The 13584-nt window shown below is 43.0% G+C and overlaps 1 long non-coding RNA gene across 1 annotated transcript in view; it reads right to left on the bottom strand.

Moving 5' to 3' along the window:
• LOC134933502 (uncharacterized) overlaps positions 1-11735 on the bottom strand; it is a 107652-nt gene extending 95917 nt beyond the window's left edge. Inside the window, exon 1 of the long non-coding RNA XR_010179725.1 lies at positions 11614-11735. This is a non-coding gene — a long non-coding RNA (uncharacterized LOC134933502). The remainder of the gene's footprint in view (positions 1-11613) is intronic.
• Between the last annotated feature and the right edge of the window lie 1849 nt (positions 11736-13584).

Here is a 13584-nt window from a genome sequence, read left to right as displayed (position 1 = left end):
CCAGGCCCTCCTCCGGCTACCGCAGTACACACTTGTCAGCAGGGGGGTGCCAGACCAGCTTCCTCTGTCTCAGGGGCCATCTCCGCCACAGCGCCCCACCGTCACTAGCCCGCTGTTGTCCTGCTCGTCGGTCTCGTCCCCAGACACCGCCGCACAGCCCCGGGAGGACACGCGGGGGGCGGCGCGGGGGGGGGGGGGGGTGTCGGGTCTGGCTCGCCGTTCCAGAGGTCCCCGTCCGCGCAGTGCTTCACCTCAGTCAGCATCCAGGGGCAGCCGAGCAATCGGAAGCGGGAGCCGCCGGGCCACCAGGATCACACGGAGCCTCCTCACCGTAGCAACGCCGACTTGCCACCAATAAGCTGCAGGTACCGGGGTGTCTCCACGTAAGCGGCAAAAGACAGGTACTGTCGGTCTTTCAATCTTCGCGCCGGGACCCACGCCGGCGGTCATGCAGGCCTTCTCCTTGAGGGCCAAACTTCGGGGGTACTTAAATACGCTCCTACCTTTGCAAGGTATCGTTAGGTTCCCTATGCTATAGGGATTAGTTTAAGATGTTTCTCAGGCGAGAAGAGGGCAATTAGCAGGGGATGTCAGTGGATTTTCCACCTGCAAGCCGGAGCTTAGCTAAAAAGCAGCCATGCTGGATGGCCCGCCCACCGGAAGTGTCCAGATTAATAATTTACTATCTAAATTTCTTGAACGAGGATACGATCCTGACCTGTTGCAACAAACTAAAATTAGGGTCCTTAATATGGATAGGATGGAATTATTGCAACCTAGCATCAAAAAAGAACGCAAAATTCTTCCATGGGTCACTCAATTTACCACGGCTAGTGGTACTATTAATAAAGTTTCTAAAAAATTATGGCCCTTGATTGAATCTGACCCTGATTGCCACTTGACCGATACCCAATTGATGCCCTGCCACAAACGAGGTCGCAATATACGTGACATTCTAGTTAAAGCAGACATTTCTGTGCCAGCCCCTGATATCTATAGAGGCAAGTTGGGCTGTATACGCTGTACCTGTGTCACTTGTAAATTTTTGATCCCAGGTGACACGTTTTACCATCCCCAAACAGGAAAGATTGTGTATATCAAGCACAGACTTACCTGTAAGTCTAAGTTCACTGTATACCAGATCATTTGCCCGTGCGGCCTATCCTATATAGGCAAGACGGAGTGCCCCTTTAAAGATAGGATGGCCGCTCATCGTTCGGCCATTAAGACTGCTTTGACTGTTGGTAAGAGTGATCAGCCAGTGGCAAGGCATTTCCTGGCTGCTTCCCACAACCTTACCACTTTGAAATATAGAATGATAGATCATATTCCGCAGTCTTTACGAGGTGGTAATAGGGGTCTTAAACTACTACAATGTGAGGCACGCTGGATCTTCAGATTGGGTACGGTGGCCCCTAATGGCCTCAATGAACATTCAGGCATTAATGTGCTGGCCAATTGTGATTAACTAATTGCACTATATTAGCACTTTATGTATATGTAGCACTTGTTGGCGCATTAGTATGCGAATCCGTCTTGCTCATATATATGATATGCTGCTATACGACATACTGCTTGATCTTTTAGCCGTATGTATTATTATCTATATACGGCGAGTCTCTGCATTGTGACCATACTTATAGATTGGTAAATGCTCAATTAGCTTAGTGATATCATTCAGGTGCTCGAAAGGAAGGGGTATTTCTGAGCAAGAAAAAAAGCAATTGGTTTCCCCAGCACCCTGAATGATAACAGTAACCAGATATAAATCCCACATGATAATAGAATTCAGAGATCTTCGTTACACATATTTGCGCAAATGTGTGGTTAAGCCCCAAAGCCGCATCAAGGCCTCTCTGTATATTTGGGGTCCCTAGCGCTATATCTAGGTGCAGGGTGTGGCACCCCAAAACACCAGAATGAGCCAGAAAGCCCAGCGTGGCATACCAGTGTAAAAAACTATAGTGTTAATAAATTAGTATTTAAGAAGCCGAAGCTATAGAGAGGGTGATACAAACATGAAATGTAATTAAAATAGAGAAATAGTGTTGGAAAATTAATAAGTGAAAAGTGTTAATAGAATGTAAAGGTATGCCACACTAAAGCCATCCAGCTCAGCCAGTCCAGAGGCACCACACCTCACACCTCCATTACCCCAATCTGGGTCTAATATTAACCAGCAAGGAGCCACATGATAATGGCTCCTTACTAAAATATGTCTAAGCTAAGAGCTACCTACCTTGGAGCAACCCCATAATGCTCCATGTGGCATGTCACGGCCTGCACCTCCTCCTAATGCAGGAACCTCTCTGCCTCTCACAACAGACATATAGATTGGTAAATGCTCAATTAGCTTAGTGATATCATTCAGGTGCTCGAAAGGAAGGGGTATTTCTGAGCAAGAAAAAAAGCAATTGGTTTCCCCAGCACCCTGAATGATAACAGTAACCAGATATAAATCCCACATGATAATAGAATTCAGAGATCTTCGTTACACATATTTGCGCAAATGTGTGGTTAAGCCCCAAAGCCGCATCAAGGCCTCTCTGTATATTTGGGGTCCCTAGCGCTATATCTAGGTGCAGGGTGTGGCACCCCAAAACACCAGAATGAGCCAGAAAGCCCAGCGTGGCATACCAGTGTAAAAAACTATAGTGTTAATAAATTAGTATTTAAGAAGCCGAAGCTATAGAGAGGGTGATACAAACATGAAATGTAATTAAAATAGAGAAATAGTGTTGGAAAATTAATAAGTGAAAAGTGTTAATAGAATGTAAAGGTATGCCACACTAAAGCCATCCAGCTCAGCCAGTCCAGAGGCACCACACCTCACACCTCCATTACCCCAATCTGGGTCTAATATTAACCAGCAAGGAGCCACATGATAATGGCTCCTTACTAAAATATGTCTAAGCTAAGAGCTACCTACCTTGGAGCAACCCCATAATGCTCCATGTGGCATGTCAGGGCCTGCACCTCCTCCTAATGCAGGAACCTCTCTGCCTCTCACAACAGACATATAGATTGGTAAATGCTCAATTAGCTTAGTGATATCATTCAGGTGCTCGAAAGGAAGGGGTATTTCTGAGCAAGAAAAAAAGCAATTGGTTTCCCCAGCACCCTGAATGATAACAGTAACCAGATATAAATCCCACATGATAATAGAATTCAGAGATCTTCGTTACACATATTTGCGCAAATGTGTGGTTAAGCCCCAAAGCCGCATCAGGGCCTCTCTGTATATTTGGGGTCCCTAGCGCTATATCTAGGTGCAGGGTGTGGCACCCCAAAACACCAGAATGAGCCAGAAAGCCCAGCGTGGCATACCAGTGTAAAAAACTATAGTGTTAATAAATTAGTATTTAAGAAGCCGAAGCTATAGAGAGGGTGATACAAACATGAAATGTAATTAAAATAGAGAAATAGTGTTGGAAAATTAATAAGTGAAAAGTGTTAATAGAATGTAAAGGTATGCCACACTAAAGCCATCCAGCTCAGCCAGTCCAAAGGCACCACACCTCACACCTCCATTACCCCAATCTGGGTCTAATATTAACCAGCAAGGAGCCACATGATAATGGCTCCTTACTATTGTGACCATACTTGTCAGTTCCAATAGTCATTTAATGTGCATGTTTAGCAATATGAGTATCAGTGCATTATGTTATCTTCCTATGATTACTCTAATCAGCTGTGACATTGTTTATGCGCTGCATCCTGCTATTGTGACCTTAATCTGACCTAGTGCTGTCTGAATGTCTATTGTTGTCACTTGTAACTATGGTGATGGTGTTGTCACGTTTGAGGTCCGGCGTGTCGCGTTCTGAGCGCCGTGACGTCATTATGAATGCGCCGGGTGCCGGGCGTGAAGCCCCGCCGCGGCATCCTCGTGTTGCACAGGGTGATACCTATTTAAGGTAAGATGGTTGTATGTTCTTTTTGTTTACCTGACGAAAATGCCACAAAATAAAGGGCATTGAAACGTTGTAATTCCTATATAACGTGTCTTCAAATCATTGGAGTGCTGCACCTGCCGTTCTTGCTGCTATATATATATATATATATATATATATATATATATATATATAACTAAACAAACCCTTAATGCGCTCTGAAATTGGAACTCTTGTTCTTTTTAATTAAAAATACTCACTTTAAACCTACACCTTTATCGATGGGCAAGCTTCTACACAGAAGATTATCCCTTGTCGAAAGAGACCAATATCAAATAGAAACCAAAAAGTATATCTCTGTGGAGCGCACTTATTGAAGTATTATTCAATATATTTATATTTGGTTAAGAATTAAATGCAATTTGGTATAATTATATTTGGTTACTAATAAAGAGAGGATGACTTTTTCAAACACACCCTTTTGCTTTAAAACACTTGTTTCTTTTTATTGCTAAAAACAATTTTAAATTCTCTTTTCCAAAAAAAGAAGTTGATAAACATTTTTACAATGTATTATTGTTCATTACAGACACAATATTGACTTTCAACTTTTACAAACAATAAAAGTATTTTCACCCAACACGTTTCGTCTTATAGCGACTTCTTCAGGGGTGTTTTCTTAGGGTGTGATCCAAAAATAAAATTAAAAAGAATAAAAGAAATAGAGAGGAACAATAAGAACAAGAAGGAATATGCACAAAAACGTCACGGTATTTGTATTAAAATTAGCTGACCTCATACAGATTTGTTTTATTTGTCTATTTAATAAGACAATTATCCAACTGGAATAAAACCTAATAACATATGATGTAATAATGATTGTCTAATGAATGACTCCCCAATTGATAAATTGATATGATTTTACTTACTTATGAATAACAGATAATTTATTTAATTTGAAACGACTGTATTTTCATAAAGATATGGTCCACCATATGCTTAATTAAAAGAGAGATTCAAATTGTAATAATTGTGTTAATGACATCATTTTGTCTTTTAATGATTGAATCAATAATACTTACTGAGAGTTATTTTAAAAAATAATAATTGACTTCCATAATTTAGCAATGTTTGGTAGAACTTCCTATTTGAGATCGCCCTACAATAAGATAGAAGTATGAATAAATATATATATATATATATATATATATATATATATATATATATATATACATATATTGAAAAAAAAAAGAAAACTTTTTATTTATTTATTTTTTCATTTGTTTTTTCATAGAATATAGATACTCACTGGTAATAAATGTGTGTTTGTAAAGTCATCCTCTCTTTATTAGTAACCAAATATATATATATATATACATATATATATATATAAACGTAGAAAGAATCGGCGGCACTCCAGGACTTAAAGTTTCAAAAAGTGGTGTATTAAGAGATCACAAATACAGCAATATCCATTATAATTGCTGTATTTGTGATGTCTTAATACACCACTTTTTGAAACTTTAAGTCCTGGAGTGCCGCCGATTCTTTCTGCGTTTATTCCTGCTCCATCACGGAGGGCACCTGGGCTCAATATTGGATACTCCTAGGGAGTGCCGGGCTGTTCCAAATTGTATATATATATATATATACATATATATATATATATATACATACACAGCATATTTTTATATATATATATATTTATCTATTTTTAGAGTGTGTATGGAACCCCCACCCCCATGTAAATCCTGCATTTGCCCCTGCAGCTCGCTGCAGACTTTGACCTAAAGTCGATGAAAGCAACATTGTGAGCTATACGGTGGTAAAAATTGTCTGCAAATGCCTGGAAATTAATGTTAATGAGGTTGATAATACTCTAGGGTCAAAGAAAATAAAAAAAAATGATGTGATTTTTGTCAATTTCAAAAAAAAAACTCCAAATCCAAATCCAAAGGCCGTCACAGCTATTTGACAAATCCAAATCTTGCAGACAAATCCAAATCCAAATCGGGTCCGGTGCACATCGTTAATTATATTGTTTCTGTGCATGGTAAATACTGGCAGCTTTAGTTTTGCTCTGCAATTTAGATTTCAGTTTGAATACACCCCACCCAAATCTAACTCTCTCTGCACATGTTACATCTGCCCCACCTGCAAGGCAACATAGTTTTGCCCAATTGCTTACTAATTTGGTTTGCTAACAATCCTGAGTAACAAACCCTCCATTCATAATGAGCTGCAGATTCTGCTAAAAAGCAGAATCTTCTACTGATTAAATTGCATGCTGGGGGCCGCCCAACACAGGGATAGGTCGCCTTGCATGCTAATCGGCGGCCAGCACTGCGATTGCAAAACAATTGTAGCACTAAGTCAGAAATTAGGGTTGATCCCCTGCATATGCAACTAGGCTGTGTATGCAGGCTGACCGCTTTCATTTTTTGGGTCACAGCGACCGAGTGTGATGTCATGCGGTCTCCCTGAAAACAGTATGGACATGCCTCCATTGTCCAAACCATGCCCATGCAACACCACATCAATGCACCCCCCTGATGGCCACCGCTGTCAATTGTGAAGGATGCGATTGACTGTGAAGGTCAGCGCATGCGCAAATGTCCACAAATCGCCCATTTGCGATTTTCGAATATTTCCAATTCAACGTGAATGAGGGTCTATGGGGGTATCCGGTCTGTAGGTCGACCACACTTAGGTCAATAGTCATTAGGTCAACCTCTATTGGTCAACATGCATTAGGTCGACATGGTCACTTGGTCGACATGTACTAGGTCGACATTACAAAAGGTAGACGAGTTTTTCATCTTTTTTTTTTCATTTTTTGACCTTTTTCATATGTTACGATCCATGTGGACTTCGATTGGGAATGGTAACTTTGCCCAAAGCATGGCGAGTGAAGCGAACCAACGAGGGGACACGGTGCACTAATTGGGGTTCTCGGTCACTCTATGAAGAAAACAACACAATTTTAAAAAAAAAACCTCATCTGGACCTTTTGTCATGTCGACCTTGCTCATGTCAGCCTAGTGCTTGTTTCGACCTATTTTGGGTGTTGAATTAGTCACTGTCAACCAATAGTGGTCGACCTAGACACTGTTGACCTAAGTGTGGTCGACCCTATGGACTACACACGTCTATGGGCCTAATTCAGACCTGAACGCTGTTGTGTGATTTCGCATGACCGGCGATTATCTATTGAATGCGTATTGATCGCAATGCGCAAGGCCAAACAGCAAAAGAATTGTTCAAAAATTTTGATTGCTATGCGCCTGCAAGTTGATTGACAGGAGGCGGGCAATCGGGGGTGGTAACTGCCAATATTCTGGGAGTGTTAGGAAAAACGCAGGTGTTCCCAAGCATTTTCAGGGAGAGTGTGTGATGTCAGCTCCGGCCCCGATCAGCCTGACTCTATCGCACTGTACGGGTAAGTCCTGGGCTATGCACAGACTGCACAGAATGGAAAAACCATTCGATGGTGAGTGAAATCGAATGAATTTGCAGATGTCCGCTGTCTGGCAAAGTTTTCACACAGCGTATGCATGCATTCACACACTTGCATGGGGCGGGTTTTCATCTCTATGGGAGGCGGCTATCGGATTGCAACCCTCTGCAAAATCGCACAGGAGTGATTAGGTACAAAGGGTACATACCAGTCCTGAAAAATCACATCAAAGAGGCAGTTATCCTGTTTCACACTAGTATTAACTCCTCCGCACCTAGGGCCCGATTCAGGTTCACACGTACTGTATGTGTAAGGTCCTAAACTGCGATCACAGTGTAAGACCTGGAGGGGGGGCGGGAACAGGGCATTGACACTGCATTTTGTGGGGCACTCTGGACAACAGAGGCATGTCCGGACCGTTGGAGGGGTGGGCCATGGTGACTGCGTGACATCCCAAAAGATGGCTGCCCTCTGACTGCCTATGCATCTAGGCTGCACATGCAAGGGGCTACCTTAATCATGTGAGCAGCTATGCACTCGCATGCTAGCAGGGGGGAGAAGGGAGCAGGACCTGGCATGCGTGTCAACTTTGCCTTGTGATGGGCACCCCCCCGCATGTTAAAGAAAAGGTTTGTAGTTTCGCGATATTTCGCAAAACTGCATCTGAAGCTGAATTAGGCCCTTAACTACTGTTGACTGCTAAAAAAATTAGCTGAATTCCTTAAAAGGGAAAATACTAGTAAATGATTAAAGGGGCAACACTAAAATCCCCTCGTTTTTCAATGGCCCTTATGCTTATACTGTCAGCCTTATCGTGTGTACACACCAGTGCCGTAACTAGGCATTTTAGCGCTATGTGCAAGAAACGGGATTGGCACTCCCCTATGCAAGATAGGGGGGGGCTCTACACCAGGTAGAGCCCCTTTTACCCATTACGGCAGACAGTCCCCCTTTTTACACATCACGGCAGAAAGCGTCCCCTTTTACACATTACAGCAGACAGCATCCCCGTTTTTACATATTATGGCAGACAGCGTCCCCCTTTTTACACATTACAGCAGACAGCGTCCCCCTTTTTACACATTACGGCAGACAGCGTCCCCTTTTTGCACATTACGGCAGACAGCGTCCTCCTTTTTACACATTATGGCAGACAGAGTCCCCTTTTTGCAAATTATGGCAGACAGCGTCCCCCTTTTTACACATTATGGCAGACATACACATTATGGCAGACAGCATCCCCCTTTTTACACATTACGGCAGACAGCGTCCCCTTTTTGCACATTATGGCAGACAGCGTCCCCTTTTTACACATTATGGCAGACATACACATTACGGCAGACAGCATCCCCCTTTTTACACATTACGGCAGACAGCGTCCCCTTTTTGCACATTATGGCAGACAGCGTCCCCTTTTTACACATTACGGCACACAGCGTCCTCCTTTTTACACATTACGGCAAACAGCACCCCCCTTTTTACACATTACGGCAGACAGTGTCCCCCTTTTTACACATTACGGCAGACAGCGTCCCCCTTTTTACACATTATGGCAGACAGCGTCCCCCTTTTTACACATTACGGCAGATAACATCCCCTTTTTAGACATTACGGCAGACAGCGTCCCCTTTTTACACATTACAGCAGACAGCGTCCCCCTTTTTACACATTACGGCAGACAGTATCCCCTTTTTACACATTACAGCAGACAGCATTCCCATTTTTACACATTACGGCAGACAGCGTCCCCCTTTTAACACATTACGGCAGACAGTGTCCCCCTTTTTACACATTACGGCAGACAGCGTCCCCCTTTTTACACATTACGGCAGACAGCATTCCCATTTTTACACATTATGGCAGACAGTGTCCCCTTTTTACACATTACGGCAGACAGCATTCCCATTTTTACACATTACGGCAGACAGCATCCCCCTTTTAACACATTACGGCAGACAGTGTCCCCCTTTTTACACATTACGGCAGACAGCGTCCCCCTTTTTACACATTACGGCAGACAGCATTCCCATTTTTACACATTATGGCAGACAGTGTCCCCTTTTTACACATTACGGCAGACAGTGTCCACCTTTTTACACATTACGGCAGACAGTGTCCCCCTTTTTACACTTTACGGCAGACAGCATTCCCATTTTTACACATTACGGCAGACAGCGTCCCCCTTTTTATACATTACGACAGACAGTGTCCCCCTTTTTACACATTACGGCAGACAGCGTCCCCCTTTTTACACATTACGGCAGACAGTATTCCCATTTTTACACATTACGGCAGCCAGTCCCCCTTTTTACACATTGCGGCAGACAGAATAGATATATATATATATATATATATAGAGAGAGAGAGAGAGAGAGAGAGATACTTACCATCTCTTCATGCTCCTCGGTGCTGGCAGATGATTAGATCCCGGCCAGGGGAGGAGGAGGAGAGAGGGGGACTGGAGCCGCAGCAGCGCTATGTAATTGGTAGTGGTGCAGCTGCAGCAGTCCCCTCTCCTTCAGCATTGGCTGCCCGGTGCTGCTGTGAATGCTGGGATGAGGGAAGCACATCCCAGCATTCACAGCAGCGCCGGGCAGTCAATGCGGAAGGAGAGGGGACTGTTGCAGGGGCGCTACTACCAATTACATAGCGCTGGTACACACGGTAAAAAAATTTCTTACGATTTTGACTATATAGTCAAAATCGTAAGGAAAGTTACTGCAGATCGCAAGGTGAAAGTCAGCTTGGGATCCCGATGCGATGCCGTTGCGTGGTCGGCATCGCAAGCCTAGATAGACTGTGCAGGCAAGTCAGTTTTGACTATCTTGTAGAAAAGATAGTCAAATTTGACACTTAGGCAAAACCGCACATAGGGGGTAATTCCAAGTTGATCGCAGCAGGACATTTTTTTGCAGTTGGGCAAAACCATGTGCACTGCAGGGGAGGCAGATATAACATGTGCAGAGAGAGTTAGATTTGGGTGGGTTATTTTATTTCTGTGCAGGGTAAATACTGGCTGCTTTATTTTTACACTGCAAATTAGATTGCAGATTGAACATACCACACCCAAATCTAACTCTCTCTGCACATGTTAAATCTGCCGCCCCTGCAGTGCACATGGTTTTGCCCAACTGCAAACAAAAATCCTGCTGCGATCAACTTGGAATTACCCCCATAGTTAGTATCGCAAGCACAGTCATTATGTGCTTGCGATGCCGACCTACCCCCTATCGCATAGTGCGAATCGGGGTTAGCTTGAATCTTACCATGTGTAAGCACCTTAAGGTGGAGCTTAGTATTTAATTGCATTTTATTTGAAAATGCAACTCACATTTTTCTGTCTGCATAATATAGTGGCTTCTGTAGAAGACACTTCACCACATTATTACACTGTGCGCTAATACAGTAATCTGGCTTTAGCATTTCCTACTAAAACTGTCAAGACACATATCTCCACTATCTCTACGCTATCGTGGAGAATAAGTATTTACTCTTGTATGCCTGACATTCATCAAGTTCAAATGCTACTGTTTATTGTTGTTATATGAACATAATGTTGTTGTAGTTGTGACATGTGTCATTTTCTATTTAATATCGGAGTGTAAATGCATCAACCATCTACCAGCTAATAAGCTTAAGCACGGCAACACAATATAACCTAAAGATGCAGATTCAATGACCATGTGTCGACCAGACATATAAGTTCTATTAACAGAAGTTGACAGACAGTGAAGGTTATGTAAAGATAAAGGTTAAATGCGGCCAAGCCACAAATTTATCCCACAGGGCTCCAACCTGGAAAAAGTCAAATATACTGTGTATATAATGCATAAATCATGAACTCAATTACAAATCATGTCGTAGGCAAAAGTAAAACCATATGGCTAATATTAGTGGGGAAAGTGTATATTATACTGAGGTATAATATTTTGTAAATGATACAGTTGATGACCTCTCTTGTTGTAGATAAACTTAAACATGAAACAGAAGACTGAACTGGAACAATGAGTCTCCAGTAAAATATGATTCACAAATGTGCCATTGTTTATCTGAAAGAAGAGACAAACAGTTCAGAGGACTCTCCTCTCTCTTCATTTATCACCTTAAAGATTTGAATGCCTTCTCTTATCCACCTACTGCTGTATTCCACTCCATTAATGCATTTCACCAGTTAGGGTTGCAATAGAAATGCATTTTATTCTACATCTTGATTCCAGAATACTCCATTTTTATATACAGATAGCCTGAAGATCAAATGCTTACATTGGTGCAAGTCCTTTGATATTTGCAAACTGCACAAGCAGTGCAGGAATTTTTGCGGGATGTCTTCTAAGCTCATTTGGATATGGGACAAAGGTTTCTGATGGGTCTCATGCAAACTTCCATGGGTGTCACCAGGATTCAATTTCCTGTTGACATCATCAATCATGAACAAAAATATGTGACTAACCCCATCACCATGGAAACCATTATACATACAAGTTCAACAGGTAAAAAACTTTCACTTAGCAGACATAGATGTTTCCGGGTAGTACAGCAAGAGAGTATCACATGATGATTTTGCACAAGTTAGAACATTGTAACTTTATCATTATCACACAAATAACGGTCAGCTGGTGATTAAACACCTGCTGCACATGAAAGCCATGTTATGTATGTCTGTTACACATGCTACATACTGATTATACCATCATAAACCATTACCAATTACTCATTAAATACACAACACAATGAAGTTTAAAGGTAACAAGTGAGAGAAAAAGTCTGATTCAGTCCTGACGGTGTTACTGTATTGAGACAATTTACCCACATAGCCTGTTTCTGTAATAACCTCCTATTTCTATCTCTACCCAGGACTATGAACTAAATTGGGTGTATTTATGGGCAAGTAAGCAGACGCTTCACCCCAAATGCTTCCGCACTAAATTCAATAAAAGGACACGGTTTCCATTGGAGACAGAAGTATCTAGTGGCAACTCGCAGAGTGATTCTGACATGGCCACAGCTGGTACCAGCTCAGTGCAGAGATATCTGCCTTTAGGGGTGAAGACACGCACACGACGAGATGTCCTTGGAGAGCCAGAACCAGACATGGCAGGCAGTGTGAACGCCAAAGGAAAAAATCCAGCAAAAGCCAGGAAATAGTACACAACTCCTCCTCTAGGACATTTTCGGATATTGAACTTGGTGTTTTACAAAAATAAGATTTTACTTACCGATAAATCTATTTCTCGTAGTCCGTAGTGGATGCTGGGGACTCCGTCAGGACCATGGGGATTAGCGGCTCCGCAGGAGACAGGGCACAAAAATAAAGCTTTAGGATCAGGTGGTGTGCACTGGCTCCTCCCCCTATGACCCTCCTCCAAGCCTCAGTTAGGATACTGTGCCCGGACGAGCGTACACAATAAGGAAGGATTTTGAATCCCGGGTAAGACTCATACCAGCCACACCAATCACACCGTACAACTTGTGATCTGAACCCAGTTAACAGTATGACAACGTAGGAGCCTCTGAACAGACGGCTCACAACAAGAACAACCCGATTTTTTTGTAACAATAACTATGTACAAGTATTGCAGACAATCCGCACTTGGGATGGGCGCCCAGCATCCACTACGGACTACGAGAAATAGATTTATCGGTAAGTAAAATCTTATTTTCTCTAACGTCCTAGTGGATGCTGGGGACTCCGTCAGGACCATGGGGATTATACCAAAGCTCCCAAACGGGCGGGAGAGTGCAGATGACTCTGCAGCACCGAATGAGAGAACTCCAGGTCCTCTTTAGCCAGGGTATCAAATTTGTAGAATTTTACAAACGTGTTCTCCCCCGACCACGTAGCTGCTCGGCAGAGTTGTAATGCCGAGACCCCTCGGGCAGCCGCCCAGGATGAGCCCACCTTCCTTGTGGAATGGGCCTTGACAGATTTAGGCTGTGGCAGGCCTGCCACAGAATGTGCAAGTTGGATTGTGCTACAAATCCAACGAGCAATCGTCTGCTTAGAAGCAGGAGCACCCCGCTTGTTGGGTGCATACAGTATAAACAGCGAGTCAGATTTTCTGACTCCAGCCGTCCTTGAAATATATATTTTCAATGCCCTGACAACGTCCAGCAACTTGGAATCCTCCAAATCGCTAGTAGCCGCAGGCACCACAATAGGCTGGTTCAGGTGAAACGCTGACACCACCTTAGGCAGAAAATGAGGACGCGTCCGCAGTTCTGCCCTGTCCGAAT

The sequence above is a fragment of the Pseudophryne corroboree genome, chromosome 1, assembly GCF_028390025.1.
Source record: "Pseudophryne corroboree isolate aPseCor3 chromosome 1, aPseCor3.hap2, whole genome shotgun sequence".
Classification (NCBI taxonomy): Eukaryota; Metazoa; Chordata; class Amphibia; order Anura; family Myobatrachidae; genus Pseudophryne; species Pseudophryne corroboree.
This window is presented reverse-complemented; position numbering and strand designations above follow the sequence as displayed.